General features: G+C 37.3%; 1 protein-coding gene across 12 annotated transcripts in view; it reads right to left on the reverse strand.

Moving 5' to 3' along the window:
- The window catches only part of Stard13 (StAR related lipid transfer domain containing 13), a 532,559-nt gene that overhangs the window by 67,450 nt on the left and 437,361 nt on the right, over nucleotides 1-27,748 (reverse strand). The window contains exon 1 of one of the 12 annotated variants that reach the window (XM_087199588.1): nucleotides 8,548-27,723. The exons of the other annotated variants lie outside the window; for them this stretch is intronic. The gene's annotated coding sequence lies outside the window, so the exon portion shown is untranslated. Of the gene's footprint in view, nucleotides 1-8,547; nucleotides 27,724-27,748 lie in introns of those variants that run through there. 12 annotated transcript variants of the gene reach the window in all.

Genomic DNA, 27,748 nt, shown 5'->3' on the forward strand with positions numbered 1-27,748 from the left:
GGGTAAGGGACAGCACTAAGTACCAGGGACATTTAAGCATGACAGCAAGAGAAACAAAGATTGTCGAGCAAAGTCACTGTACTTGGTCATTTTCAAAAATCAGATATACAGTATAGTTGACTTTCTGTTATTCCTGGGTTCTGGAGCCATGGATTTAACCAACTTCAGATTAAAAATATTTGGAAAAATATCTGAATTTAAAACATACAGACATTTATCATTACTCCCTAAATAATAGAATATAACAATTATTTACATAGCATTTACATTGCATTAGGTATTATGAGTCATCAGGAGATGGTTTAAAGTATACAGAACAATGTGACTAAGTTATCTGCAAATATTAAGTCATTTTCTATAAAGGACTTGTGCAACCATGGGTCTTGGTGTCTGTGGAGTGGAAGGACTAGCCTGGAACTAATCCCCTGAAGATACAAAGGGAGGACTGTAATTTCAATTTTCTTTTTTGAGCAAAAAAGATAAAAATAAAAAGAAGGGAAAATCCCCTTAGGGATTAAAACTTAGTTGGCACACGGTCTCTCATTCATTATGGATATGTGTACAAGGTATGTTTATCTCAACTAAGCAATAAATCTATTTTATATAATCTTTACATAAATTTGTAATTTGCTTTTCATTTGACAATGCTACCAGATGTCCTTTTTCAAACTTTCTAGATGGCTAAATAATATTCCTATTGTCATTACTTTAAGAAAATATCTTCCTTTTATTAATTAAAGCTCCTATAATCATTTGTTAAAAGTAATAAATTCAGTTCCCTGAAGGCTTTTATTCTAAATAAGGAATTTCACCAGAATGTGCATCCTGGTGAATGTATTTCAGGGAATACTTCTGGGTTGACATTTCTCATGTTATCTTACATTTGGGATTAAGACACATCTTATATGGCTTTGATTTATATTCTCAGCAGACTTCAAAAAGGAAATTCCAAGTTGAAGTTTACTCATACACCACAATTATGTTTAAATGATGCTAAAGAGATGTCTTAAACTAACACACCTCAGGAAGTTCAAAGTCAAGGTTAGATCCTGGACCATGTTCCCACCTCTTCCTTAGATATTCTAGGTATTTGGAAAGCAGAAGTTTTAAGTAACAGCTGCTCCACTTATCTTTGACCTCCTGAGTATGTATTTAGGCAATTTCAAAAATTTCAAAGATGCATTTCACCATTTTTTTTGATTGCTGATGTTTCAAGGTTGTACTTAAAAAATAAACTAGACTAAATAAGGAAAAAACCTACATCTAGTTTTAATGGCTAGATAAATACTTGGAGTCCAAATGACTTCCAAGATTATTCAAATAATCAAAAGCACAGTGTGACTCAAATATGTAAAACTAGTATATTCTCCAAAAGTGCAATTCTTCTTAAGACAAAGCAATTTTACTGATTGGTTGTGTGTGTGTGCACGTGCGTGTGTGTGTGTGCATGTATATATGCATGTGTATGTGTGTGTGTGTGTGTGTGTGTGTGTGTGTATGGTACTGGGCATTAAAACCAGGGCTCTTGCACATCCCCAGCCCATTTTATTTTATTTTATTTATTTTTGAGATGGGGAGAGTCTCTCTGAGTTACTCAGGTAAAAACTGAACTTGTGATTTTCCTGGCTCCATTTCCCAAAGTGCTGGGATTACCGGCCTGCTCTATCATACACACCCAAGGTAATCTTATTTTCATACAGGGTAAATGTTATTTTCTAAAGTGGAGTTTTAAAAGTTCTAATTTTATTTAGCTTTTAACTAACAGTATATCTATTGCTTAAATAAAACTAGTGCTTTTCTTATTGAATACATACACTTTGTTTTACAGATTAATGTTTAAAGAGATCCTGTTAGTTTGTCCAGAAAATTTCCCTACATTGTAGGCCCTTGTAGACTAACTGGATGCAAGACATGTAACATGGCAGAAAGTGGTTAGGAGGAAGGGCTGAGTCTAAATTTTGGCCCCAACTCACATTACCTTTGTGACCTTGGGTAGGTAGCTTCAGGGTGCTTCAGTTTCCACATACATACTTACAGAATGGGCTAAACAATCATAACTACTTCAGGGAGGTGTGGTGAGAATTAAATGATCGTATCAGTGTAAAGTGATTAGCCACCTACCAGGAGCACAGTATTTGTTACTATTACTATTACTATGATGAAGGTACTTATGATTCTTTTTCCACAGTAGAAAATAGTGGTTCTTATGGTCTCTGATTCTCCCCACTCAGATCTTCAGAAGTAGAAGGTATTTATCTATTCATTTATTCAGCAGACATCTACAGGGGGCCTTTGAGGTGAATGCCCACTGTTAGGCACATTGGGAGAGGGCAAGGGTAAGGGCAGCCAGGTCTTGCCCTGAGTCAGTAAACTGAGCAGGAAAGGCAAAGACCAGTCCAGGTTTTACTACATATAACCCAAGAAAGCAAAATGGCTCTCTCCCCCAGGCTTAAAGCAAGAAGGGGATCCTTTCGGATAAGGTGACCAGCAAAATCCCAGCAGCCTGTTTGAATGAGAAGGTTGGTCAAATGGTTCTGCTCCAGATAACTTCTCTTCTGCTCACCAGCTGATTCTGCAGCTGAGATTCCTGTGACCTCTATGCCTTCCAGCAGTAGATTCTTATGTTCCTGAATCTGAAGACCTTAGGGCCACATGCTGCCCATTAACCTACCTAGATTCTTCCTATCAGGAGTATCTAAAAGGCAATTCAGTTCTTATATTTCACAGAAAGTTTTGTCATACTCTTTTTGTTAAGTGATGGTGTATCACAGCAAGCCATGCTTCACATGTGCAATGCTGTTTACTAAGATGTGCCAAGAGTCATAAATAAAAAGTATACGTTGAAGGTGGCAATAAGGCTCTTATCCTAAAAGGGCATTACGCTTGTGACATGAACATAGACTGAAGACAGTTTTGTGATTGTAGTTTACAATGTGCTTACCAGTTAATAAGTAAAATATTAGCCACACTGTGCCTGATACGTGGGGATCCCAAGGTCAAAGACGTATTAAAGCCTAACCAAACATAGCAGTACCTTGGGAAAAAAATCTGTATCACACATGTGGGCTTCATTAAGGGAAATGTTTTCAGAAGGTTATTTTTCCATGCTATGAGAAAAAACTGAACAAATAAAATACTGCAAGCAAAGTATATGGGCTTTCTGAGGATTAATGACAGGGAGAAGTTTAGGGTTCATGTGGAGTCCAAAGCCATTAACATGCCTTGCAAGTGCAAGGTCCTGAGTTCAATCCATGATACCAGAAAAACAAAACAAAACAAAACAAAAAAAAGTCATTGACATCAAGAAGTCCTGACCCTTTCAGGTAGGCTTTCTGCCAAGGCCATTCTTATTAATGAAAGTATCCTAGGTGTATTGGGGATCTGTTTTGTAAGGAGGACTGGGGAAGTTCTAATACCACTCAAATATTTCATATCATTCACACTTAAAACAAAGAAATATAATGCAGTACAGAAAATTTAGAAAGCAGTCCTCTTCAAATCTTTCAATTTTCCACAATAAAGAACAAGTACATATTGCTGCAAAATTTTTTAGAAATTGAGATGAATTCTGTCTTGCTCAGGCTAAGGCATGATCTGGGGGTTTTTAATCTAGAATTTTAATCTAGAGTGGGATTTTAATCTAGAATTCAGTAGCTTAGAAAGTCATTTGTATGCAAGCATTGCTGTTTATGTGCTTTATTCATTTTTTTGAGGCTATCCAGTTTTTCCCAAATGACCTAATTCTTCTTCTAAGCTATTCACATTTAGCCCATGAAACAAAAAGCGCTATGCACCTTGGAGGCTGAATTAAAAGAGGGACAATTTTGTCCTGCTCTGTACCCTATGGGCTATCATTTTTTATTTTGGAACTTGGAGAGTCTCTCTCTCTCTCTCTCTCTCAATACTCACACAAATAAATGTATATTCATGCACATGCATTCTGTAACTGTCATAGGTAAAACTGCAAGCACCTTTTAATAAATATGTGACTTTTCCATCTTAAAAGATGGTATGGCAGGTATATGCAACCAGATTGGAATTGGAAGCCAGATCGCATCTTCACACCTCCAGTTCTTAGCCTTAGCAATAGTTACTGTAAAGTGAATTTTCACTGAAAGTTGGAATGATTATATTTGAGGAAAATATTTATAGATATGGAAGCCAATACCTAAAACAATTTATATATATAGGTCCCTTCAAACTCATAGGGCTACTATTAGTATGGTAAAATGTTCTGTGAAAGTACTTTGCAAACTGGAAAGCCCTATGTGAAAATAAGGCGATATTATTCTTCTAGTTGAGATTCTGCCTCTAGGGAGCCTGTGTGTAGATACCATTGGGCAGCAATGTCTTTGCATATCTAGATGCTGTCCTCTGAAGGGCAAGACAACTGACATATCCCTCTGACTGAGAGACGCATGTCTGCCGGCTCTAATAGTCTTTCCCTTTCCTTCTGCATCAAATCCTTGGGAATTCCAAGCAAACAGAACTGTATGATTTAGTCTTAGGAGAATAAAAACAAGAAACACTGTTTTATTTTCTCATAAAGAAATCAATCTCCCTTTTTAAGATAATCAAACATGACTGGGGCGTATTCATATTTGAAAATAATTCATACTTGAGTCATCATAAGACTTTCAACTGTTTTGACCACACTCTTTATTGTAGTAAGGGTAAGAAATCAATTTCATATAGCTTTTAACTCACCCTCACACACACATGCACACATAACCATATATAGACCGAAACAAAATTTAAGAAAAGAATGCATTTTATATATACAAGCCCATCTGACATTTCCTATCCTATCCAAAATTGCTGGTGATGGGTACTAGGTGACCTTGTTCTCTTTCCATTTAAAGAACACTATCTTCTATAACATTTGGTTATATGAGAAGCACCTGGTTAAATTAATGAATAAACTGAATAGAGTTCTATGAATCTGACACCCAGTGGTTTTCCTTCCTTCTCTTCATTGTTCATATTTTCACAACACCCCAGGACCTGCTGGATTTGTCTCTTAAATGTATTTCTCAATTTAAGGGAGCACTGTATGCTCCCTAGCTCTATTTCCTGTCTAGGTTTAGCCCCTCACTGTGTCCCAGGACTACTGCAACACTTCTTGCCTTCCTTACGTCTCTAAAGTTCAACTCTGATCATTTTCTTCAAAACCCCTCATCCTCCCTGTTACCCAAAGAGAGATGCCGGCCCACAACCGTGGGCACGGTGCTTCCCTGACCGGGTCACGTTCACTTCCAAGGTTCACATCTGGCTGTAAGGTGAGGCCGGGAGCCTCTCAGCTCAGGCTACTGTTTCTCATCTTACATGCATGCTCTGACTGCTTTCCGTCCTTCATCTTCTGTCTGGCACATTCCTCCTATGCTTTTTCTCCTGACTTACTCTCATTCATCTTCTACTGTGTGATTCAGTGAAGATATCGTCTCCTGAATCCCAGGTTGGCCTGAGTCGTCTCTTGGCTTTCGTGTATTTATTACAAGATTATCCTGGAATGTTCTTACTGCATGTTTGCTTTTCCCATGAGACCACAAGCTCTGCAAGGGGAGAGGTTGCCTGAGTCACTTTTTGTACCAGTGCCTGGCAGAGCCCATGGAAGCTGGTGTGCACTCCATCCATGCTGAAGTGAGGAACTGGGAAGTACTTTTTGTGCTCTGCATTAATTTCAAGTCAGGATGGACTGTAGCTCTTTGACTTACTCCTGGTCAAGGACCTCTAAGATTCTTCTGGCCAGAGATCTATGGAAAAAGAACCTTGTATCCCCTGAAAACATTTTCTTGCATTCTTTCTACTCTTCTGGTTTGATTTAAGGAAGCTGAGGTGTATGTGCTAGGTTTCACAGTGTTTGTTCCACTCATTTCGAGAAGCCTGCTTCTGCAGTTTCTGGGGCTGAAGTTGGGCTGAGTGCCAGATTCCAAGCCTTCATCAATAAAATAGCAATGACGTGAAATCTCATGCAGCTTAGAGGGCTTCCAGTTGTGAGTTTGGAACAGTGCTGGGAAGTGAGATTGGTCCAGAGTCATTTCCAGTCTGGAGGCCCCTAGAAGAAGGCAGGTGGTCCCTTTATGAGCAGATCTGAGGTCTGGTTCAGTCTGGACTGCCAAAATCTCCCTGAATATGACCTGGAGGAAAGCCAACGTCTGTAGGCTGCCCTGTTTGAACCTCAAGGCAATCAGTCAACCAGTCCATGATGTACTTCTTAGAGAAGTACAGATGTGGGGATGCTTTTAATTAGAATAATGGCTTCATCCTTTGAAATATAACCACATTCAGCTATGACTAAGTTAGTTCTGAGCAGTAGAAGGAAAATGTGTGATATAGGATGAACTTATTTTGGATTGAACTAGCTGGCCCTGGCTAGAAGACCCTCCATTCTGCTCTTCTTAGGAAAAGCTTCTCCTTCCTTAAAGATGTAGCTTGTTGAACACATCCTCCTAGGAGACTTTCCTGAACCTTCTAACACATACAGTCACCCTCCACTCTATGACCTCTAGCCATCTTGGATTGCTGTCTGATCTGTTCTCTATGACCAGTACTCTGAAGACTAAAAGTCTGAGTGCAGGGAATTAGCAAACAGCAAGGGCTCAAAACAGATTTGTAGTGGTTGTGGCCATTGTGGCTACTGCTAATAACTAAGGAAAAACCCCCACACTTTTGTATGGAATAGCCAAGGGTGATCAATGATGATGACAATGACAACAACAATGACAATGATGATTATGGATGGCCACTGTTAATTCTAGATAGGGAAAGGTGACAAACCTTGCAGAAAGGAATGGTATCCTTAATGGGCAAAGTAATGTCAGGGACAGACAAGTAAGTGATATCATATTGGGATATCAAACTATGATTAAAAGAAAAACAACAAAATTTTCAGAGAGGGAGGTAACAACGGGAATGATGCTGAGTAGGGACCTACATACAAGGGTCTCTGGCAACTGCTTGACAGCCTCAAGCAGTGTTGGCGAACCTTTTAGAGACCGAGTGCCAAACTGCAATCCAAAACCCACTTATTTATCACAAAGTGCCAACCCTGCAATTAAACCTGAATAATGAGGTTTTAGTTTAGAAAAAACAACACAGGCGTTAATGTCTTTTGTCATAAAAGAAAACACAATAACACTCATGGCAAAGGTTCACCACCACTGGCCTAAAGCCTGTTTTGTCATCTGCAAAATGTGCATAATATTCTTCAGAGAAGGATATGAAAAACTCAAAAAATGAAGGGCATTTAGTTCACTATTGGAATCCTCACCTCTGGCACAGGGCTTTGAATTTTAATTTTTGTTTACAATCGTTGAACAAATCAGTTTTTTTATATCCATACTGAGGAAGCACTTAAAACTGAAACCATTATTTTTAGCTGAAATTAATACTTTTTTACCTTTACCCACTTACACTCACACAACTGAATGAAAGAAGAAAATAAAGGTGCTCCCAATGAATCTGACATTTCCTCCTATACAAAGTTGGAATAAATGTTTGCATGCTCATTCTAATACAAAATGTCTTCCTTCAAATTTGAGGAAAACTGATGCTCTGTGATTCTGTAGCTTCTAAAGGTTCTTGCACATTGGCTTCATTGAAGAGGCTCAGATGTAAATTTCTTTCCCTTTCTTTCCTTCCTTCCTTCCTTCCTTCTCTTTCTTTCTCTCTCTCTTCTTTTTCTTTCTTTCTTTCTTTCTTTCGAACTCGGGTCCTTGCACTTGCGAGACAGGCGGCTGAAACCACTGAGCTAAATCCCCAGCCCTCAGATGTAAATTTAAATGAAAGAAGATATCACTTTTAGAGAGATGATTTAAATATTTATTTGTAATAAAAACATCCCTGAGCAGCAGGCAAATTCAGAATCCAGTGAAGCCAGGGTAATATGACAAATCCAGAGGTCTGACTTTAAAGAACCAAGAAACACAGGGACAACCAAGAGCGGATGTTGGTTTAGCTTAAGATCACAGGATGAAGACTAATCTCTGCCCAGCAACATAAAATGCTGGCTTAAAAAATTCTTCAATATATTTCTATAAAACAGCAGAGATCTTATATGTATTTTAGTCAAGAATGCTACCAACATCCTGCAAAGTGACAACTTCAGAGACAGAACCCAAGTCTGATCACTCATGTTCCTACTTAGACTCTTTCACGTTTCTTAAATCCCTCCAAAGTAAAATCAAACTTCAAAGGAGAACCACACACCAGCACGAAATTTTTGAGCTCAGCACTATTCTCCTGGGGATGTCATGTTGCATCCCAAATGCCCACATGCCCTGGACCCTAGTGATGCTAACACGGTTCCCTGCACTGCCCTCACCCCAACTCCCAACTGTTTCCTGTAGGCACGATTTCCTCTGCCTGGAATGCTCTTCTCTCACTTCTTCTGACCAACCCATCTTACTCTTCAGCTCGCTCTGCTTCTTTTCTTCTCAGTCCCAGTGTTACCTTCCTGTGAAACCCTCCACTCCTGCCACAGCAGGCCAAGCAGGACTCACCTTTCTCTCTTTCATACCCTCTGTGTGCTTCTGACCCGGCACTTACCCCAACACTGGAATTTTTGGTTTCCTCTGCTTTTCTGTTCCCCTCCACAGCCACTGTCTTTGCATTCTCTGCACCGGCATAGCGCTCAGGACCCCAAAGGCACTTGATAAATGCTTGCGGGAGGAATGAGGAAGCCTCTGTCACAGTGGCTCAGAGAAATCTGGAGCTGGGAGCAGATGCTCAGTCCTCTGTCCTGCTTCCGGCCACTAACAGTAGAGAGGGACCTCACTGCTCCCCAGTGACCCGGAGGCCTCAGCTGAGATTCCAACCTCCACTTCCTGTCCTAGTTGTTTTCATTCACATTAAAAAGGAACACCAAGGGTTTGCATCAGTCTCAAAATAAAGTTCTAGAGAGAAAGGATTCTATTTGGAACAGAAAGAACCACACACTTTCTAATGAACCAAACCCCAGACTAAAATGTAAGATTGAGTGTGTTCCACTTATCCAGGATATCAAGAGAGCCTTTTAGTAGCAAACAGAACTTTCTACTCATAAAGAAACAACTCAAGAGTCACATTGTAATCCCAATGGTTCATCTTTTGTTTGAATTTTCCAAATCTTTTTTCCATGTCCTTTAAGACCATAAATACAGTTCAAAAAATATTCCACCAGGCTGGGGGGTGCAGCTCAGAGGTAGCCTGGCACGAACCAGGCTCCAGGTTCATCCCCAGCACTACAATTCAAAACAAAACGTTCCACAGCTGAGGAAAAGTAGCAGAGATGATGTTTCTAAAATACTTCCTTCTCCTAGGTGCAAAATATACAATGCAGGATCTCAGGAATAGAGGTCCAATGTTATAATTCTTTTCTTCTCTGTCAAGTGTACTTTCTATTTACATTCCAAGCTATATATTATTAACTATATACTCCATAACTTCACTTGTTTCCTAACATAATAATGATGTCAGCAATATTTTAGAATATTTTAGAATATTTGAAATTAATCATCCCACAGCACACACACTCAAATCATAAGGTTTTAAAATTCTCTTTGGTTTAGCGTCTTCTATTAGGAAACTGTAGATCATTAAGCTATTAAGATGTTTCACCAGAAATCTCCTATGAAGCTCTGCTTTATATATTTACAACTATTCTCTTTGGGCTGCATATTGGTCCTTCCTTGTTTCTAGTCATGCTGCAACAGTAAGTGGGAAATAATTCACAGCAGTTCTTTGAGATACTTGTCTGGAGGAGTATCACTAGTGCTGATGTCATTCTCATTTCTGACATTCCAACTCTGGTCACTTTCCCATCTGGGCTACTTTTCTAATCTGGTATTTACTACTCTCACTGCCCACACACCTGACCCCTAGGGGAATCACTGAATCACTTCCTGTCTTTTAAACTTCCCCTCCTGTAAAAGCCTTGACCAGAGGATGTGAGGAGACTTGGAGCAATGGGAGGGACAGTTGCCAGGAAAGGCAGGCAGGGATGGAGAAGGGTCTCACTTTATCAGGGTGGGAGAGGGAGCTGCCCAGCACCACCAGCGCTTGAGTTTTAGATGTAATTATTGCCATCGCAGTAATGGCTGGAGTTGTGCATGTTTTAATACATGATTTACCTCCAGGATCTTGATGTACTCTACCTTTGCATTCCTCATTTGCAACTTTGGAAGAATAGAGGGAAAAGATACAAGCAAATTCATTAATCTTACATTTATGAAAAGTCTGATTAAGAAAACCTGACATTTTCTGGTTGGATAGCCAAATGATTTATTGAGATTCGTATCATTATGTTTGTCATAATATAAATTAATTAATAAATTGATATAGTATATGAGTCTTAGATTTCTAGGTCATTCTTAGAAAGATATTGTTACTATGGTAATTTTTAAAATTAAGAATCTGTGCAACAAACTAAGCTAACTATCTAAGGCACAGGTAGATTATTGGTCTGCAGCATCCTCTGTGGGTAGGCTATGTGAAGGAGTTTTGGGCAAAGGTTTGTGGGTGAATTTGTCACATAATCTGCCACTGGCACTCTTTATGCACCTGTGGATGTTGCAGTGCCCAGGTGACCTCAGAAGTTACACATGGAGGTAGAGGGACTTCAGTCATATTGGATGTGAAGTTTCTTGCCCCACTGTAAGTGGGAAACAAAGTTTGAATTGGTGAAGATTATAAGCACTTTGAGGACCAGGATCACTGCCTTATTTGATTTTGAGTCTTCAATGGCCACCATATGTGTGTCTGGAAGGCAGTAAATGTATGACCAATGTTTATGGAAGTGAGTGTGAATGACTTAGAAGAATATGCACAGTAAATGTGAGCAAAGTTAACTCATTTAACTTCATTCTAAATATTACTAGACCTGCTTTGTCTTTTACGTCCATTTTTGCTTTAATAGATTGAAGCCATCCAGTTTTCATTAGGCACCACACTGAGATAGATTATGAAGCAGCTTTTTAAAAAGGGATTCATTTTTTTCCCTTTAAAAAAGCTATTTCAGTTAACCAAACAGGTTCATTTCATCGCTTATCAGTTTCACAGAATCAAATGCATTTAAAAAGCAGTTTGATATTTTCTAGACTTTAATGGCAGGTGCCCCAAGGGGATACTGACTAGGTGGAAAAGATTTCCTTGCTCTCTGTTCTCTCCATAAAGAAAGCTCTTGCTCCCATTAGAGTCCATGAAAATGACAAATGTTAAGACACTTTGCCTTAGTAATAAAACCCACAAAATCTTTGATACATTTGTGTTTGTTTTTGGCCTAAATTTGTTTTTTAGGTTTAAGACTATAAAGGCTATCTGGCATTTATTTTTTTAACTAATTGTTACCAATTATTGGGACCGATATTTAGTCTATCCGGTAAAAGTTAATGATTTCCAGGCTTTGTATTTATGATTCTCTTTTGTTATTTAAAAAATGTTACAGTTCCTTGCTTTCTAGTCTTTAAAAAATAACATCCTACACAGCTTAATGTCTCATAAAATTATAACAAGAGCTTAGAGGTTGGGCCTGCAGATGCCCAGTGGGTAACTATATGCAGGATAAAGTTTAGCATTTCCATCTGCATTTTATTTCTGTCTCCTTTATTACCTTCAAACTTTGGGTCAGATCTTGGCTGTGCTCAGCCTATAGGAAGGTTAATCATTGAAGACATTTCTGTTTAAAAACTGGTAATACAAGGTCTGTTAGCCCTAAATTTACTTAACCTATCTCATCTTCCTTCTAGACTGATGACACCATAATAAAAGTAACTAAGGCATTTTGAAGAATTATAGGAATATTCTGTTGCCAGTTTTTACAATGTCCTATTCTGGAACCCTTGGAGCAGTGCCTAGAATTCTACAGTCACTGTCCCAAACCTGCAGTCAGTCATTCAGGATTCTACGAAGAGCAAAGCCTTCCAGACAGAACACTCGGTGAGGGAAATAAGGCTACCCTCAAGCAGGAGCAGTCATCTCATGGGACCAGACTGCACCCAAACCCTAAGGATTTCTCCAGAACCACCCTGCAGAATCAGTCCTGAGATAACAATCAATCAGTTAGACCACAGCCTGACCAGGATTACCCACCCTCCCAGCTATGCAAATCCTCCAGCTATATAACCCCCGTCCCCCAGACTTTGTTCTCTTTTTCCTTGGGATTGCAAAGATTCTGTCAGCCCCTCAACAACAGATCTTGATCTTCTTTATCTGCCCTCTCCAGCCTTTCACTATGGCTCATCTCCTTGATTAGTATTTTGGGACAATTGTCTGAGCCTGGGCTGTTGAGACCCTTGAAACTGTGGCTTTTGTCCTAAAACTCCACTAATAGAATCAGAAGGAAGAATTACAACTCAAGTTTGTTTTTTATTCCTTTAGTATATTGTCAAGGTGATATCAGGCACGTATATAATTTAGTTGGAATCTCCAGTGAAGCTATCTTTGAAAACTAAGTTTAATAGCTAGATACAGCCAACTTTTAGTTATAAGAAAGAAGGAAAGGAAGAAGTAAAAGAGAAAGAAGGAGAGCAGGAAGGAGGGAAAAAAGCAAGGGAAGAAGGAAAGAGTGAGGAAAGCTGGCAGGAAGAAAAGCAGCAGCTCCACTTCTGTCTGCCTTTCAAATTACTTAAGCAAATCCAGGTTTTTTGCTGGCACTTTGCTAATTACTCTAGTAGCACTTTTCCAGTATACTTTTATTTAATTATCTTGCTGTACATGAACTTCCCTTAAACAAAGAATTTTTTGTTTGTCTTGATTATGGATGGTACCCAGTTCATAGCTATTTATCAAAGTAGAAAATTGGACACTTCTTTCTAGGTATAATTTTCTGCTTGGATCAGTTACTCTTCCACCTATAAGATGGTTCATTGTACCTGCATACTCATGTTTACTACAGCTCAATTCAGAAAAGCTAAGCTATGGACACAGCCTAAGTACGTGTCAACCAATGGGTAAATAAAGAAAGTGTGGTACACCATGGAGTATTATTCAGCCATAAAGAATGGAATCCTGTCATTTGCATGAAAATAGATGGAACTAGAGACTATCACTTTAAGTAAAATAAGCCAGATTAAAAAAGAAAAATATCGCATGTTTTCTCTAATATGTGAAATATGGGGAAAAGTTTAAAAAAAATTTTTTTTGGTACTGGGGACTGAACTCATGACCTTGCACTTGTGGGGCAGGCATGGTGCCACTGAGCTAAATCCCCAGCCCAAAAATTAAAAAATTTTAAAAGGTAAGATATGACATGAAAGTAGAAAGGAGTCTATTACAGAACAAGAAGGAATGGGGGAAGGAGAAAAAGGAGGAGAGAAATTATTGGGAAGATGATTAAAGTATGTTAGATGCATGTATGAATATGCCAAAATGAAACACACTACTATATGCACCCCTCAAATGGTTCTCTGCACCTATATTCCCAGCCTTTGATCTGTATTCTGCACTTAGGTATTCTGGGTTTTCGGTAGGAATTCAACAGACATCATTGACTGAAATGTACCACCTTTACTGTCAACCTACTCTAAATCATTTTAAATGCCATTGTCAAAATGATGATGATCCTAAACCTAACCATGGGTGTATTGCTATTGTAAAACTTAGCTTCCCAACATCCTGTGGGACAAAACAAGCTTCTCACTGCACTAGGTATCTTGTGATCAACTAATAAGTAATTGATGACCACATATTAATTGAAAAATATTTGGCTAAAGTTCCAGCATGGCTAGTTAATGCTAGTTGGGCTTTATTATAACCTTAATAAGGTTTGCTTAAAAAAGTCTTAAAAATGTTTTTAATCATAAAAGTAAAACTCTAAATGTTTTTAAGCATGTGGCTTTTAGCACCACCACTGTGACAAATAAAAAAATAAAGAATATACTGTTAGAATATTGCATCCATTTCTCAATGTGCCCAATATAAATTACTTAGTCTTAAAAAATCTAAGCATTCAAAAGAACACAACCAAAAAGCCTAGTATTATTCCAGTGCATTATATACTCAAGTTTCAAAACAATTTGGAATTTTGTAAACAATTTATGATGTATGATTACTTTATAATTTATGACATAAACAGCTACTAAAGTGAAACCATGTCAAAATATACACATGATTTTCTGATTTTTAAGTATTTTTCTTTGGGATGCTTTGATGATTGGACCACTATAGATTACTAGATTGAAATAATTTCTAAATGCTTTTAATTTAAATTTTAAAAACAAACTGGTTGGTCAGTCTATCTAGTTACTACCAAAATGTTTAAAGCTTTCCTTTCAATTTTTCTTGAAAAAAATGTAGACTTTTTTCAGGAAGTAAAAGAACGAAGAGAGTCGTCAGAGAGCAGTCTTTTGTAAGACAAATTATTGTTTCTGAGTGGAGTCAAGAGTACCTGAAGTAATGACCTGACAAAGTGGTTCACTGGCCTGGTGATCTTGGGCACAAACTTGATACTCCCAGATCTCAGTCTTCTTGACAGGAAGGTGAAGTGTCTTTTAGTCTTTTAATGTGCAAAAACGTTATGATTTGTGAAATGAAACATTATGCTGACAGTACCTGAAATCAGTGTAGCAGTATCACTTTGGAACAATGTCATCAAACTCCAGTGAAGAAAAACTGTACCTCTATGTCCTGGCTATAGGGTTGTAGGCAATGTCCACACTCACGCTAATTAAATCTAAGAAAACACACTAATGCTTTGTGTAGGGACATTAAGTTTTATTTAATAGTGTACTCGGTTGCTAGGAAAGCATTGTTGCTGAGCTCCAATCCAAATGGTTGATGTGATTTTGTAGTGTGGTCTCTGACTTAGCAGGTTAAATATTCCCAGAAACCACAGTCTCAGCAGCTGCATCTTGGTCCCTGACATCAGCTCCAACTGGTTCTTCTTTTAAATTTGATTCTTAAATGTAACATTCTGATCTTTCCTTATTTTATAATTCAAGTCTAAGAAAAATGAAAATACAGGCAGGATTCTGATTGTAGGAAGATGAATAAAACAGTATTTTTAAAAGCAGTCAGTTAGTATAAGATAGTTATTAAAATGTCTGGGTAAATGACCTCAGACTGCACCCAGCTGGTTAATCAGCCAGGCAATCTGGCCCTTGGTGCACATGGCCTTAGACAGCTTTCTCTGAAATCAAGTTACAGGAGTCGAGGACTTGAGCATCTCTGTCTCTATTTTGTAGCAGTTCCCACAATACTTGGCACACTATCAGGCACATAATAGCATAGTAAAACTTGTTTGCAATTCACCGAACAGTTACTATTGAAAAGGAAAAATAATTTGAGAGCATGTGAAAGCTTTCGGTATTTTGTAATTTGACTGGCGATAAGCATTTATTATAATTGCACTGTTTACCAAACAGGAAATATGCTACTTAGGAGCTAAAATTGTATCTCTCCAACTTGACTTCCACTATTCTTTAATTTATTGGTTATAACCATTAATACTTGCTATTGGAATTTGTTGAAGATTTGGGATTTGTTAGAAGATTGAAGTTGTTTTTTTCATAAAGATATATTCTGGAATTGTTTCCCTGATATAAATTGTATAAGAAAGGTTAATAAAGTCCAGAAAATCCACTTGGTTCATATATATATATTATTGTTCAAATATATATTGTTCAAATATTTTGTTGAAAGATACCTACATTATTATTGTTGATAACATGGGCTAGCCATGGTGCTAAATGCTTTATGGACAATGGCTTACTTAATCTTCACAGGAACTTTTAAAATATTACCATCCTCACCATATGGAAGAAGAAACTAAGGCTCAGGGAGGTTAAATAACGTACCCACAGTCACATGTGGGGATGAAATAACTCAAAACAAGAGCTTCTGCTCCAATACTAATCTTCATCCATAATTATATGGGATAGATTAAAACCAGAAAAGCTTTTTCAAATCTTTTTGAAAAAAGGTAACTATAAATGATTAATAAAAATACAGTCAGAAATATTGCTCATATGATATCCCCATTTATCTATCCACACTTTAATTAGCCACATACTACCCATGTTCAGCATTGCACCATATGATATGAAATGGTTGAAAGAGAGTTCAGCAGTATGGCAGGGTTTATCAAGCTTGGAAGAAAATGTGGACTGGTATTGATAAGAAGGAGGAGGAAAAATTCAATCAATATTTTTCCAAAGGTGTTCTGCTTTGCAGAAGCTTCTACACGAGAACACTAGATTTCTCATTAGAGTTATGTATCCAAGACCCTTTTTAGAAGGTGAGGAACAGTAACTAAGAATGTCATCACAACCGAGATTGTTATTGGACATCCATTCCAACAAAGCCCAGCACAAGGCCCTTGACTGTATGATTTCTCACACTGCCGGCGCTCTAATGCGCACATTCCTATCTTCACTTTGGAGATGACCAATTAGAAACTCAGAGCAGTAGGAAAGCATAAACTCAGCCAGTGACAGTGTCAGGATTCAAATCCAGATCTGTTTGAGCCCAAAGCCTTCCACCTTCAAAGCTAGGCTGTTCAAAATTGCCTTGCTGCTGTGTTTTTGTTGGCTGCTACACAGTACTTGCAGCATGAAAAAAATTCTTAATGTGGAGGACAGGGGAGAAAAAGCACATGGACCAGTAAAATAAATGAGGAGGTTTATCCAGTCATCTGTACTATTAATTAAATTTAGCTATCTACCTGCTAAGTCTTATATGGCTCCATGGTGATTATCAAAGCAGTCAGGATTTCAAAGGGCACTGATAAGTAAGGATAATAGGATTATGTATTTCTCCCCCCAGAGCTGAAGCAAAAAATCTCTCTTAAGCCAAGGTTTTATGGCTTTTTTTTAAAAAAAATTACTAACTAACCAAAAAAAAAAATTACTAAATAGTCTAGAATGGTCCTAGAATGCTCAAGGATTGTTTGAGCTTATTTAGACTTATTCAAGGAAAAAGAGAAAAAGAATTTTTGCTAGGTAGAAGCCAGAGCTCATAAATGATCTCACAAACTTTCAGATCAACCTGTAATGGACTCAACATAAAAGAAAAGCCACAGAAATGGGGGCAATGAACACAGCTGATGTCTATTAAACACATTTTTGTTTCATCATCTTTGAGTCAAGAGTATACATCCATTTTAAAAACATGCATTTCCTTTAATATTTCACTTTGGAAATATCCTACCATGAAATTCACTTTACTATGGGGGATAAAGTTTTCACTTTCAAAAAGTATTTTGACTGAATGTTAAAGAAATTTCTGATTTATATATTGTATAAATGTAGATCCTGTTATAAGAAAATCTAAAATAGGTTAATCAGCATTTTTTAATGTTAGAAAGTGGGTTTCTACTTAAACATCACATTTTAAAGTAGTTAACACATAACAGAATTTCTTTACTATGGACTAGGTATTAATTTGTCATCTTAATAGAGAACTTCATTAGTGCTATAATGCTTTGTCAGTATTAGGCAGAATGTAGGACAGACTCAAAATAGTGAAGAATTAAGATGAAAAGAAATAGAAATATATCTCAAACCACAGATATAGGGTTCTGGAGAAAGTGAAAATGGATGGTTTTTTTAAAAATCAGAAATGAATGATAAATTTTTTCAAAAGAAACTATATACGTTTTTAGTCATTTTGAAAAATGACTGTGGGGATGTTGATTCACATTTTTTCTGGTGAGACAGTCCTCTCTTGTATAAACATATACACATACCAATATGTTATGTGAACAGCAATTTTTCAAGGACTTCAAGGAATAACTTGTTTTTATAAAAAAAGAAAGAAAAACCCTCATATTTTCCCATGCTTCTTCACTTCTTGTGCAAGAACTTTTATGAGATTCTAGTAATCTGTGTTTTATTTATTTTCCTCTGTTCTTCCCTTCTTACTGGAAGAAAACATTATCTAGATGTAATCATCTTTAATGAGAATAAGTTCTAATGAGATGATTTAAATCAACTACCAAAATTAAAATGCTTAATTTTGCCAACACATTAAATATAGCAATTTAATTTTACCAGGTTAACACATTGATTTACTCTAATGCAATATATGTTCCCCCACAGGAAGGAATACTATTTCAGTAACCTCTTACTTCATCTTTGCAGACTTATCAGCTTTCTCTGTAATTCAGCTAATGTTGAAACTTTATACCAGTTAAAACACATTGTGGACGTTTCTAGCCTATTTCCTCACAGTGCCCGGAGATTGTGTTTTTCTTGCTGAATACTACCCTGTAACTCACTAAATCATTGCTTGAGTTCACCTAACTATCAGTAAGCCTGTCTGGTGTCCCAGCCACCTGGAGTTGACAAATATTTTCCTATGTGAAGAATCCCTTAGCAACGAGATTTCTGGCAGGGACACAAACCAGCCATCCTGGTGCTACAATTTTAGCCAGACAGCTGCTGTATGGCACCCACACAGTAGTATTGTAAAAGTATCTTAAGAACACAAAATTCATCATTTCTCGTGGCTTAGTTCTTTAGACATGAGACTAGAAATTATCTAACAGAAGGTGATCGTTAAGACTAGAAAGACCTGTTTCAAATCTGTCTCCAATGCTTCCAAGCAATATCACTCTGGAAAAAATAGTGAACTTATCTGAGCCTCAGTTTTCTCATCTGCAAAGTGGAGATGATAACAGTCCTGCCTCAAAGGGTGGCTGTGAAGATGAATGGAGAATGAAGATGATATGTACTGTGGGGTGGGCAGATAAGAAGCATATAATATCTTTTATCATTAATTTAAGGTGCAAGCAATAGATATACGATATGGGAACAGTGGTCTCTAAAATCAGGTGCAGATGAATACATTAGAAATTTCATTTGTGTTTATTGAACATATTTTACTTGAATATTTAAAAAAATGAGTTGTGATGCCAGTATTCAACATCAGGATCTGATTTAAGGAGTCTTTGCTTAAATTACATAACTGCTGGTAGTTTCTGACAGTGAGTGGGAATTGTATAGTACAGAGGGTTGGTATCAGCAATCTCACAGATAATTTGCTTCCAGGACTGCCATATATCATGATGTAGCACTGTCTGATGCACGCTGTTGAGAGGATCATAGGGTTATGTTACTTATTTTTAATCAAACTAACCCTAAAAAAATGGAGAAGGGATTTTAAAAGATTCTTGTAGAGAGGCCAGGAGAAAATATTAATTACTAGCAATAAATAGTCAACAAGAAAAAGATAAATCTGAGATTTTCCTACTCCCACTACTGGCTCCATTTAGAGTCACATCTGAAAGATAAGAATGATGGAAACAGTTTTAAACAAGCTAAGAGTCAGCTTAACTAATTTAAAATTGTGCAGGAAGACAATTGAGATAGGGATTATTATACTTGATAAACTTTGGCCTTTATGACTTGAGATATTAATATTAGTAGAACATGTACCATACATAACTTGTAAGACTTTATATAAAGATAGATGTATTAGAAATGCTACTCAAAATTCTGTTATTGACAGGAGTATACAGTAGTCCTCAGCGATCCTTGGAAGATATGCTGTAAGACTCCCAGTGGTTGTCTGAACCCTATATACAAGCATTTCATTAGTAAAGCAGTCAGTCTGATAATTGGGCCAGCTACTAAATGACTGATGGGAAGGCAGTATGTACAGCATGGATGTGCTGGACAAAGGGATGATTCACAGTTCAAGCAGGTGGGTGTGGGACAGCTCAAGACTTGATCATGGTACTCAAACTTACAGATTGTTTATTTCTGGAATTTTCCATTTAATATTGTTTGACCATGAGTAACTGAAACCATGAAAAGCAAAACCTCAGACAAAAAATATACCTGGATACTCACTGTGTGGGGACCTTGAAAACACAGTGGACTTACTGTGACAGGGTCATCTTCAAGGGCATCTGTCTGATGTTTTTATACAACATGACATATATTTTATTGTGTTGAACTCTGGGGTAAACAACAAGCCTGCTGAGAACCCCAAGGCATCAGATGAAACCTTCAATACCCCAGGTTCTGCTTAGCCAGCCCACGGCTGAGGGAATCAGTATCTTCACCACACCTGGAGACTATACATGGAAAAGGCACCACATGAAGAGCCCTCAAAACACACTGGTTGGAAATTCAGTCTTACTGACAGATTTAGGCAGAGTAGATTATTGAAGAATTCAGTTATTTGGTTCTGAGTTAGCTCAATAGATAACGAGAGAGAAGGTTTTTAAATACTTAGCTCACTTAAGAATCAGCCCAATAAAACTTGTTTGAAGTAGGCTTATTGTCAGAGTTAAATATTTTTGCCATTTCGTTCTCTCAAACCTGATAAAGGAACAAACTTCACATATTTATAAATATTCTCTTTCTTTTCTTTTCCATCACTGAGCATATTCTATCTCTGCATGTTCAGTATTCAACAAATGGTTACTCATACAGTAAATGCTAATGTATGTTTGCTAAAAAGATATACAAGCCAAAGTTAAGCCAAACACACCATTCATCATTCCTTACCCTATATCACTACAGTAAACGTTTATTTATGCTGCTTATAGTCTGTCTTCCACTTTAACGTATAAGCTCCATGAAGGCAAGAGACACTGTTTTTCTGTTTTGTTTATTCCTGTAGCTCAATAGTCTAAAATTGGGCCTGGCACATAGTATTTATCCAATAACTGTTTGTTGAATGAATGAATATATAGATTATTGCAATGGACCTGTACGTCTCTGATTCACTCTTCTTTCAGTATATTTGTCCTAAATTACAAGCTAAAAATCACTACCTCATGAATTGTCAGTGGCTACATATGAGTTTTGAAGTAACATCCCTAAACCTTAAGATAATTCTACACCCAATCACCGTTTCCAGTCCCAATTTGCACCTCAGTGATCCTTCCTACCACTCTCAGGTGTAGTCACACTGGGGTCCACTCAATATATTTTTGAACACATTTAACAACTGTAAAGTCTTTATGTTTTTAGATACATATTCTTTGGTCTGGAGGATCAGTTCTCTCTTCTGCCCACTACTGAAACCACCCTTGATGGTTCTAGGCCAAACTTCTGCTCACTTGTGAAGCTTCCCCATTCTTCCAGTCAGATTTAACAAGTGGTTCTCTAGTGCCTTGCATTAAGGCTTTAATTAGCATGAAGGCACTTCTTCCTTCAGTGGCGTGCATATCTATTCCCAAGATGGGACTGATATCCTTGAGAAGGCAGCACAGGTCTGCTTCCTTTTCACAGCTCCTTGAACATACTATGTACATAATAAATATTTGTTGAGATGAAACATACAAAGTCACTAGCTGTGGATATTAAGACAAGAGAATTGGAGCAAGACAAACATTTAGATCCTTTGTAGAAATAATATACCAACACCAAATATGTGAATACCAATGAAACCAAAAAGAGACATTAAATTGTAGCTTAAATCAACATGAATGAAACAGGACACTTTAACAGCAAACTCTATAAAGATGTAAGTTTTTAATTTTTTTCTGCTCTAATGCCTGGTACAGAAGGGTGGTTTAATTTAGAGTCTGGTTCTCAGTTAAAAATAAACTCCTTTTATTTAAACTGAGCACCCACCATTGTTATTTAACTATTTTGTGGTTTTATTTAAGAACTCAAAAGGCTCCAAAATACCAGGCAGGATTCGTTAGCGTTACATAAGGGTTCTTTTCATGGAGTAATTTATGGTTAATTCAAGAAATTGTATCTAATCTGCTTGCTGGATTTCTCCTCTCTAGACAATGTCCCCATAATGTACACAGCTTGTCTACTATCTGGGCCCAGTACAAATGGTCCAAGCTGCAGGATAATAAGCATGTACGGAAAGAACAGTTCTAAGGACATTGTTCCAAATCATTGTTTTCTTGTGGAAAGTAGAGAACCCATAATTCCAAGACTTTTTTTTGTTTTGTTTTAAAGTACAGTCTTTGCTCAGGCTATAGAGTGAGTTTGAATTCTAGTTCCATGGGCAACAAATTCAGGAGGTTGTTTTTGCTTTTGCTGGATACAGAATAAACAGGTCTACTAGTAGGCCCTCTGCAGTAGTTGAAGGGGACAGCATTCCCACCCTTCCTTGGCGTCCTGTGAGGGCTTCTTGGCCTGGAGAATACCCATTTCTTCAGCTAGCAACTTGCTCTCTCATTCGTTTACAGCTTCCATAACTAGCTTAGCCCAGCCCAAGCTCAGATAAATGGTGAGCTTCAGTCTTGCACTGCCATTCACGTACAGGGAAGCTAGCACTAGTGGTAGCAAGGCATCAGCTGGCAAGGCATCCTGTGACAGTTTCTTTTCAGTCACTCAGAAGGAATGGGGCCACTTCAAGCAACATTCTTGGTTGTTAAGACATAGGTTTCCTGGTGGATTAATCTTTCAGGACTCTACTCTCCCTTGCCCCTTACATGCACAAACAGTGCACACTGACATTACATGTTTGCCTAGGTATAGCTGATTGAAGAATCATTTTTTGTATATTTATTATTATGTTTGTGCTCATTTCTGAAATGTATATTCTCTCAAGAGTGACTTCTTTGAAGCAGAGGGATTGGGTCACTTTTGCTGCAGTGCACAGAACAGAACCCAAACAGGACCACCTAGAAATGTTTGTAAAGCAAGCAAATGTTTCTCAGCATTTTTAGGACAAGATGGAAATTCCTACTAGGCAAATGTTTCCTGCCCACCAGCCATTTTTGCTTTGGCCTCTTTGATGAGAGGTTCAGGGAGTGGCACTATTAAGGGAATGTGTTTCAAGTACTGATACAAGAACTGAAGAAAGAAAGCCCCTTTTGTTAAACACAGAGATAGATGATGGATAGTAGCTAACTCAGCTCAGTGTTCAACTGACTACACAGCCCTGGTTTGTTGGGAGATTATTTCTTGTATTCCTGTGGTTTATCCTGATATAACATGCAGAAACTATTATGATAAAATAGCTTTAACTCTGCCAGTTATTCCATGTAAAAGGAGATTAAATGAGAGATTATAAAAAGCTTCCATAATTTACATAGTTTTCTTCATAGTCATTTAACAAGTAGACTCAAGTTTTCCGTTTTTAACTGTTTTTAATCTTACTTCAAGAGAAAATTTAAATTCGTTAGCTTTTCCTTTTCACAATGACAGTCTTTTTCAATGCAAATGAGTGAGACAGGACCTTCTAATCCTTGACACTAAGATTATTTTTCTGTCAAAAAGTTTTGAAATTTTGACCTCAAAGTATGCTTAACTTTCAACATTTCTAAATAAAAAAAAAAGAGTAGCAAAACTGGTAAGAAGTTGCTAAACCTGATTGCTCCATGTGTATCCTCATTATTATTATATAAAGTATCTAAAAAGGGTGATTCTGGTACCAATATACTTAATATATAATTGATCCAGAAACCTTTGGGTTATTAAAAACTTTATTTGAGGGCCAGAGATTTAGCTCAGTAGTGAGGCTGCCTGCTTCACAAGGGCAGGGACCCCAGTTTGATCCCCGGTACCAAAAAAAGAAGAAAAACTTTATTTTAATTATAAAAGTTTCCTGGTATGTTGGCACATGCCTATAATCCCAGCACTCTTGAAGGGTGAGGCAGGAAAATCCAAAGTTTGAGCCCATCCTGGTGATTTAACTGCTTAGCAAGATCCTGCCTAAAAAAATAAGTAAGTAAGGGCCAGGGATGTACCTCAGTGCCAAGGCCTGGGTTTAATCTCCAGTACTGAAAAAGAAAAAAAAAATCATGCTGATTGCTTATCTGCCATTTTTTATATTATTTATCATAAAATTATGCTAAACATCCTTTCTTAGAAGGCTTTGCCTACTTTTTAAAAAACAATTTTCTTGAAATAATTTCCTAGGAGGACTTTGATAAACACTGCCAAACCACTTTTCAAAAAGATGGTTGCATTTTCTTTCTAAAAACCTATCTAGCCACAGATGTATCAAGGCTGTCTCTGAACAGAGATAGGTGACCATTTTAATTTTTAGTTGTCTTACTATAATTAGTAGAACTCAGGTAGGACAGGTAGGTTAATGGTTTACCCAATGTTGATTATATGCAGGACTTCTTGCTGGAATCTCAGAAATGGTCTAATGTTACTACACATAGTAGTTGAATTATTGCAGACACATGAATGGGTACCTGAATTGTGTATTAAAAGCTGTATAATGGCAGTTTATTATGAACAACATTCCTTGAATACTAACCAGTTACAAGACACTATTGTAAGCACCAGGGAATCTATGAAAGATGGCACTTGCCTGTCTTCAAGGATCCTAGGTAGGGAAAAAGATGTGTAAATAAAGAACAAACTATAAAAAGATAAGGCCTTTAGAGGTTGACACTGGGGAGCCATGAATGAAGAAGTTTCTAATTCTGTGGAGGAACAGTATTCGGAAAAAGGTTCATAGATTAGTGATACTGAAGGCAGCTTGCTTTGGAGAATGAGGAGTGTTTTAAAATGCAGAAGAGAAGGTATGTAGCAGTACTCAGGACTGAAAAGAGTAGAGCATGGAGGTATGCAAATGTGGGATACTGCTGATGGTCAATTGCTGGATGAGGCAAGAGAGACACTGTAGATAAAACTGGTTAGTTCCTTCTAGGAAGAGATTCAGGGCCTCAACAGAAAAACACCTTTGAGGAGATCACAGGAAAGAGGTAAGAGAAATCTTTGAAAGATGGTGGGATTTGTTAAAGCAAGTAAGGAAAAAAGACATATTCCAGGAAGAAAGATGTCAATATTTGATTAATGCTTTTAAATTGCTTTAAAGTTTTCAAAGCATTTTCATGCAAATGATGTCATTTGACTCTCACCACCACTTCATGTGATAACACATACATTTTTTCTCATATTGCAGCAGAAGAACCATGGGTGAGTAGGGTCAAGTGCCTTGCCTAAGGTCACATGGCTGAGTGAAGTGGCACATAGGACGTTCACGTTTCACACGGTTGGGGGGCACTATGTGCCTTGTGTTTGAAGGAGGGTGTCCACAGCTCTATGAGCAGCACAGTGATGTTGGCAGCTGACAGGAGGTCTCACTTCTGACCTCTTTTGCACTGTAATAACTGCTAGAGTATTAAAAATGCAAATAGCTTAAAATAAGACACACTAATGACTCTTACCTTTGATTCTTTTTTTTTTTTTGGTACTGGGAATCAAACTCAGGTCCCTGTGCTTGCACAGCAGGTGGCGAAACCACTGAGCCAAATCCCTGGCCCTTACCTTTGATTCTTAATACTTTATATACTGCCATTTTTTGTTAAATAATTTAAAAAGATAATACATATTTATCCAAAGATAAGCATTTTGTATTTTACATGGTATATTTATTAAAACATATACACACATATAATGGAAGATAATATTAGGCACCTTAATTTGTGTTATCATCCATTTTCTATACCTACGGAAGCTAAAATTACACATATTAAACAATATTAAATTACACTAAGAAGTTAAAAATTATACATGTTCGACCATATTAAATCAAAGCAGCATTACATGCAATTTCTAAAACTTCAACCTGTTTGAGTATATGAGTGTTCTTTCAAAATTGTGGGGATTATGATGAAAAACTGAAAGAAAAATTCTACATAGAGAAAAAGATTGGGGCAAGTACCTTCAAATCTAGGCTACAAGAAACAAAAGCAATACTATATATGACTATAGAAATTTTATTTATTTATTTATTTATTTATTTATTTATTTGGTACCAGGGATCAAACTCGGGACCTTGTGCTTGCAAGGCAGGTGGCAGAACCACTGAGCTAAATCCCCAGCTATAGAATTTTATTTTTAATGATTCAGGGTTTTTCAGCATCATTGAGCAGTTCTTTCTAAGGAAATAGGCAGTTTTATAAATGGCTTATGTACTAAAAACTAATAGCAGAAGATACATTGCAAATAACTTTACGACATTTGAAGTGTGTCTGGGTGTCAGAGCTGGCTAGAATTATGTGTTTCATTTTTAAGCAATGAAGTAGAGTTATTAAAAAAGGCTAATTATCTTCCTTGAGGCTACAAAATTAGGCACTATAGGAATAGTGGCTGAAATCCAAAGCTTCTGTCTATTACCTTGGTCCCTGCAATAAATTTAAAATGTCTCCCTAAGCCCTGACACAGGTACTGCCAGGAATTAGCAAATACTGTATTCTTTCCCATATTAGAGGTACAGGTCGGGATGCCACCCTGTCACATGTCAGCATTTGTCAGCAATGTGAGCTTCATTCCTGCAGAATAGACTGGTGGGTGTCTATGAGTCTTTGGCAAACAGATATGGACCTACAGACTGACAGTGGGATGTTCCAGTACTCCTCCAAGAATATCACATGCACGTCTCTATAGACAACCACCTAGGATATACAGAATCTACACAGACCTCTGTCACCTGATACTTTCTTCCTCTCATTTTTCAAATCTAGAATGCAGGAAACAGGTTAAAGGTACTGAAAAGACAGTAAGGTTAAATTGTCAACTTTCAGTTTCTGATTTGCCCAATGAGAAAAGACATAAATGTGGCACTCATTACAAAACATGTGGAAAGGGCCCTCCTGAAACCATATGCTTGTCAACAACAGCACAATCTCATTCAAGGTGTTAAGGATGCTAATGAAGGCAGGATGTCAGAAAAACAGCAACAGATCAATATTTCCCCCCACGGATAGCTGTCTCCATCATCTGTCACTGTACTCAGTCCATGTAAATGAAATCAGTCAGCGAGAGTTTCTGTGAAATGCATAAAACAGTTGTCTTCTTGACTCTAGCAGAAGATAAATGATTCCAGACATTGGATTCTGGCCATTTTCCCACACATGCTACAGAGCTCTGACATCCATATTGGGCCATAATACTGAGTGGTTTCTGCTTCTGCCAGTTTACAGCCAGTATTTCCACTTCTGGTTTGGACTACACAGAGTGCTAATGCTGATGCAAAATAAGTCTTCTTTTGCCTGAGTAAATTCTAAGAAAATTGCCTGTTTCCAGTAAAAGGGTTCCTGTGATCCTCCATACTTTTGTCTATCACTCATAGAATCTTATAATTCCAAATCATTGCTTTATCTCTCTTTGGAATTAGACAAATCCTGGCTTCATAAAACATATGACATCAAATGTAAGCCACCCAGATGTAACAAACAACTATACACACTACATATAGCACAAGTCCAACTTTGTTTGAAAACCAATACTTTGGAAAATGTATTAAATATAAATAGCAGGAGTGTTTCATAAGTTAGTTTATGTTCTACAAGAGTAGTGGACTTTTAGAGAAAGATAAACTAAAGAAAATCCTGAAGCAGCTTCCGTTAAAAATTATATTAACACCAGTAACATTATTCAGAAGGTCCATAGGAAGTCTAGGTCATATTCATGGCTATTTAAGTCATTGATTCCATGAAATTAAACAACCTAATAGTATTTTCTGACAGCCTCTCAAATCTGAGAGGTGGGTCCCTTTCTCACTAAATTTTCTTTGAGGGAATGTACAATTAATTTTGCCCACAGTTCAAGGAAAAAAGAATGGGGTGGGGGGAACAAAGGAAAGGAAGGAAGAAGAGGAGGAAGTCCTTATCTACATCTGTAAACTGAGAAGGAAGTCCTTAGCTATGTCTACAATATGAAATAAAACAATTGTTCTGATATTTAAAAAGTAAAATAAATCTTTAACTTTTCAATGGTTTAAAAGCGAATAATGAAAATGACAAGCACTGCCTTTTGATTTTAAATCACGTTCTTGTTAATGTCAAATCCACTACAAAGAAAACTTTATATATCAGTCACAAAACTTGCAGCCCAAATAGGAAGTAACTGGTATCCTGCTACCACGACTTCTTTTTCTATGGAACACAAAC

The sequence above is a fragment of the Heterocephalus glaber genome, unplaced genomic scaffold (genome assembly GCF_053883595.1).
Source record: "Heterocephalus glaber isolate CG9 unplaced genomic scaffold, H.glaber_assembly_v1.0 deba00001720, whole genome shotgun sequence".
Classification (NCBI taxonomy): Eukaryota; Metazoa; Chordata; class Mammalia; order Rodentia; family Bathyergidae; genus Heterocephalus; species Heterocephalus glaber.